Source organism: Lepisma saccharinum, chromosome 22, assembly GCF_977018435.1.
Source record: "Lepisma saccharinum chromosome 22, izLepSacc3.1, whole genome shotgun sequence".
NCBI classification, from domain to species: domain Eukaryota; kingdom Metazoa; phylum Arthropoda; class Insecta; order Zygentoma; family Lepismatidae; genus Lepisma; species Lepisma saccharinum.
The window spans coordinates 53,539,306-53,544,860 of NC_139250.1; positions in this window are offsets into that span (position 1 = coordinate 53,539,306).

The window sequence follows — 5,555 nt, forward strand, 5'->3', positions numbered from 1 at the left end:
TACGGCAGTACATATTTGTTGCCGGCTCTCCTTGTTTAGTATATGTAGGTTGGCAAAAATTGCTTTATGCACTGTAAGGCAAGCCTCAAGCAAAGTTGCCAGCTTCTTGCTTTAGGCTAGGTTAGACCAAGCAAAAGAAGTTGTAGGTGGGCTGTCGGTTGTTTAACTATTCCCTTTTTCTCTTTCTCCTCTCTCTTTTTTGTAAAAAGCCATGGCAAAAGTACCAGTAGGTTGGCAACCTTGCTTTATGCACTGTAAGGCAAGCCTCAAGCAAGGTTGCCAGCTCCTTGCTTTAGGTTAGGTTAGGGTGGGTTAGGTTAGGTTAGGTTAGGTTAGGTTAGGTTAGGTTAGAGTAGGTTAGGTTAGGTTAGGTTAGGTTAGGTTAGAGTAGGTTAGGTTAGGTTAGGTTAGGTTAGGTTAGGTTAGAGTAGGTTAGGTTAGGTTAGGTTAGGTTAGGTTAGGTTAGGTTAGGTTAGGTTAGGTTAGGTTAGGTTAGGGTGGGTGTTGGCAGCTGTCGGTTGTCTAACTCTTCCCTCTCTCTCTCCTCTCTCTTTTTTGTAAAAAACTATGGCAAAAGTACCAGTAGGTTACCAAAAATTGCTTTATGCACTGTAAAACAAGCCTCAAGCAAGGTTGCCAGCTCCTTGCTTTAGGTTAGGTTAGACCAAGACAAAAACCTTGGTGATTTTTTTCGAGTAAGATGTTAACAACACTGCGAGCCCCACTTCCGGTTGCAGAACTCTCAAGCAAGATTGCCAGCTCCTTGCTTTAGGTTAGGTTAGACCAAAAAAAACCTTGGTGATTTTTCGAGTAAGAAGTTGGCAACACTGCGAGCCCCACCGAGCCCCACTTCCGGTTTGTGAACTCTCAAGCAAAATTGTCAGTTCCTTGCTTTAGGTTAGGTTAGACCAAGAAAAACCTTGGTGATTTTTTCGAATAAGTAGTTGGCAACACTGCGAGCCCCACCGAGCCCCAATTGATGACTTGGTACCCGGCCACTTGTACTACTGATGTTCAACATTAAGTTCCGGTCACGTGCACTCTCTTTCAGTAGCCATTGAAAATAGGATTTTGTTCGAGGTTTTACGTATTTTATACACCACGTATTGTAATCAGTATAGTGTTTTTGTTGCCTGCACCAAAACTTCCATTTTTTTTTCAAACATATCATTTACATTAGGCTGTTGAAGTAGAGCAGAGTTCATTTTCCAATAGGACGGACCCCAAACTAATTTTGATTATTGTAGATTAATACTCATTCTGTTTACTATATGATCTGAAAAAGGTACCGCCAAAGCATCTATTGTCGTCACATATTTTATAGTATGACCAAGTGTATAGAATCTGTCGAGTCGAGAATCTGCTTTGTTATTTAAATACGTAAACACTATGTCCTTTCGTTTTTCGGTCCAGATGTCCTTCAGCTGTAAATCGCTGATCAAGGTCGTTAATGCTAAACTTTTTGAAACTTTCCTACGCAATCACATGGTCGCAGCACTTGGTTAAAATCACCTCCTAGGATTATACACGAATCATTGTTTGGAAGTAAGTATACTATCTCAGCCTGGTAAAATTGTTCTCTCTTCCACCTATTTTCGTGTCCGGAGGGGGCGTAGATATTAACAAAAGTATAGTGTTGACTTTGAAAACTAATTCCCCTCCTATCGACTAATTTCTTTACATTTTGTATTTCTATACCACTTTTGATTAAAATTGCCGTCCCTCTCCCGCGTGTCCCCAAGTTTACAATAGCCTCGTACCCATACAAGAAGTTAAAATCTACAATACAAACTTCCTGCAAGTATAAAATGTCAATCGAGTAAGTAGATGGAAAATGGCGGAGCTGACTCGCCCCGGGGCGAAAAAGCCCAAAAAAACGCTGAATTTTTTTCAAACGCAAAGCGCATATAGAGCAGTACCTTCATGGTTAACCCAGTATCTTCACGGCAAAGCACCTATAGAGCAGTACCTTCAAGGTTAACCCAGTATCTTCACGGGAAAGCACTTATAGTTTAGTAGCGAACCGTAGTCTTTTACACTGTATATTTTAACCTTCACGGGAAAGCACCTATAGAAGAGTACCTTCACGGTTAACACAGTACCTTCACGGGAAAGCACCTATAGAGCAGTACCTTCACGGTTAACCCAGTACCTTCACCGGAAAGCACCCATAGGGTAGTAGCGCCAAAAACGCTGAATTTTTTTCAGACGCAAAGCACCTATAGGGTAGGGAAAGCACCTACAGCCCAAAATAACAACTACCTTTCACGGTTAACCCAGTATCTTCACCGGAAAATACCTATAGGGCACAATTAACTTCAAAAATCGTAGCCTTTTACGCTGTATATTTTAAGCTTCACGGGAAAGCACCTATAGAGCAGTACCTTCACGGTTAACACAGTACCTTCACGAGAAAGCACCTATAGAGCAGTACCTTCAAGGTTATTTTCCAAACAGCCCAAAATAATAACCCCCTTTCACGGTTTTTTCCAAACCTAACACAGCTTACGGAGCAGCACTCTCGTCGCGGTTGACCTGACTCGATACGCAACCAGAAAACGACTGCATCCATCCATGACTGTGAATAGGTACTTCATGCCGTCCTTGCTTTTCGGGAGTGGTCCCACGCAGTCTGCGAACAACACTTCCCGCGGTTTCTCTGCCACAAACGATGTTGGGTTTTTTGCTGCTCTGACGCAGTTAGGCTTAGTTTGCATACAGATGACGCAATCGCGCACCCATTTCTTAGCGTCTTTCCGCATCCCTTTCCAATAATAGGTACTCTCGAGGTATCTCCACATTTTCCTCCCCCCGAAGTGACCTGATTTGTCATGCGCTTCCTCCAAGATTTTCTTTCTCGCTTCAGCTGGCTCATATACCCTCAGGCGCTCCGGGTTGTGGACATCTGCCTTGCACAGGATCCCGTTCGCGACGACAAAATGCTCTTTCACGCGTCGCTGGTGACGTGGATCTGCGGGTTGCTGGTCTTCCAGGATACTGAAGTACTGTGCGAGCTCGGCATCTTCGTGTTGCATCTCCGCAAACCACCCGCGGCTGAAGGTGTTCAGGTACGGGGAATCGAACTGCATCAAATTTACGTGCACTTTTGTTAATCCTTTCCCTCCAACGTATCTTGACAGGGCATCAGGCACAACATTCTCTCGCCCTTTCACATATTCCACCTCAAACGAGTAGCGCTGAAGGCGATTGCTCCACCTCGTTAATCTCCCACTCCAGTGTTTCGCGCGGTGCAGCCATTGGAGATTCCGGTGGTCAGTTCTCACAATTAAGTGGCCTCCGGCCAGATAGACATGGAAGGTTTCGATGGCCCACACCACGGCCAGGCACTCGAGTTCTCCGACGGTGTAATTTCTCTCCGCCCCCCGCAAGGAACGACTGGCGTACTGAATCACACGTTTCTCCCCCTCCTTTTCTTGATAGAGTACTGCTCCCTCGGCCGTGATCCAAGCTTCGCACTGGACATAAAAAACGTCAGAAAAATCAGCGTGGTAGAGGCGAAGCTGTTCACAGACGGCGGCCTTCAGTTTATCTAGGGCTCCTTGGTGTTGATCTGTCCACTTCCATGCCTTTCATTGTTTCAGCAGTTCAAATAGGGGTGACGCAAGTTCGCTGAAGTTCTGTATGAAGCGCCGGTGCCACGTAAATATCCCTAGAAGGCGCTGGACTCCTTTCCTTGATGTCGCGGGCTCGAGCTTCCTTATCGTTTCAAACTTCACTGGGTCCTGCCTCACGCCTTGCGCGTCTATGATGTGGCCCAAAAATTGCACTTCCGGTTGAAAGAAAGCCGATTTCTCGAGTTTAATTGTCATTCCCGCATCTCGTAATTTAGTGAGGATCAGGTTTAGATGTTCGGAATGTTCTTCCACGTTTCTTGAAAAGCACAAGATGTCATCAACATACCACAGACAGAAATCTTTCACTTCGTCTCCGAGCACTTCCGCCATGGCGTTCGTGAAAGCTTGCACGCCGTTAGAGATTCCGAACGGAACGACGGTAAACTCGTATAAGTTATCCTCGAATCCGAATGCTGTATAAGGCATGCTCTGTTCGCACAAGGGGACCTGCCAGAATCCAGATAACATATCGATTTTTGAGAACACGTGCTTGCCATGGAACAGTTGTAGGGTGTCTTGTAGTTCTAAGGTTCTGACGCGTTCCAGCTTACACCTCGTATTTAGCGCGCGAAAATCTCCGCAAATTCTGAGGCTATTGTCAAATTTCTTCACCACGAGAAGAGGATTCAAATGTACGAAGCGTGATTTCCTAATTATGCCCCACTCCAGCATCTGCTGCAGCTGCCGACGAACTTCCGGTCGATGTGTAAACGCTATCGGGTAAGGCTTACTGACAACTGGACTTTCTCCCTCGACACGGATTCATGCGTATACTTCTGGCACTTTCCTGGCCTTTCATCAAGAACGACGGCATTCTCCCTCAAAAGTTTGGCGAAAACTTGCTACTGGCTCGCTGAGAGATTCTCACACGAAGCAACTGCGGCGTGCAATCTTTCCTGTAATCCTTTGTCGCGGTCGACCTCCGAACATAAAGCGACGACGTGCTGGAACTCGCCCTCTTCTCCTGCGCATGACCTCCAGAACTCGACGTTGAACTCTTCGTCGCGATTATTCAAGGTTACAAAGTGTCGACCGATGTTAAGCACAGACGCATACCGGCTCAGGAAATCCATTCCTAGCAGCAGGTCCACGGACAATGACTGGACCACCAGAACCTCAACCTCAACTTGATGTTCATCCAGCGTTGCCTGCAGAATGGTGTGACCGAGAGGCCTCTCTCTCGCTTTGCCCGAGAAATCGATGAGTCTAAAGTCTCGTACGTGCCGAAGTTGTGGCCTGCGCACTCCCTCTGTCACGCGCCGCCAAGTTGCCTCCGAGCATAAACTTGCCTCACTTCCTGTGTCTAGGAGCCCCATCACAATTTCATCGCCCACTCGCAGTTGTACATGTGGCGATTTCGAAGGCCAGCGATCCTCGTGACTTTCCTCGGCTTCCTCGTCGGCGTGGATCTCCTCGTCCAGCCAAGCAGCACGAATTCTGATCGGCGTGGTCTTTGTTACATCCGGGTGGTTCGGCTCAAGCGAAGGTGGATCAGGTGTAGTCTGCCCCGCATCCGAGCCCTGACGCGAGACTTTTATTAGTTTCCCGGATGCTGGTATCCCGACGGTCCTGGCCTGCGCGAACCGCGTCTGGAATTCGGTCTGGTCTCTTCTCTCGCTGGGCTCCGTTGCGTCCTCGCTCCACGGCGTCCTGCATCTCCCCGATCTGACTCCGGGCTGACCGACCTGCTATTCGCGTGGCGCTGATAAAAGCCATCTCGGACTTGGCCGTTCTGAAAGAAGCTGTCGTTCCTCCTTGGCGACGCACGAGTCGGACCTCCATGCCGTCTCCTGCCTCTGAACGGGCGTCTTCGTTGCGGTGAAGGTGCATCTTGCAGCTGGCGGTTCCTTTCAGCGCCTGCAGCGTGTTGCTGTCCTCTCCATCCATGCTGGACTAGATGAACGCGCGGGTGTTTATCCC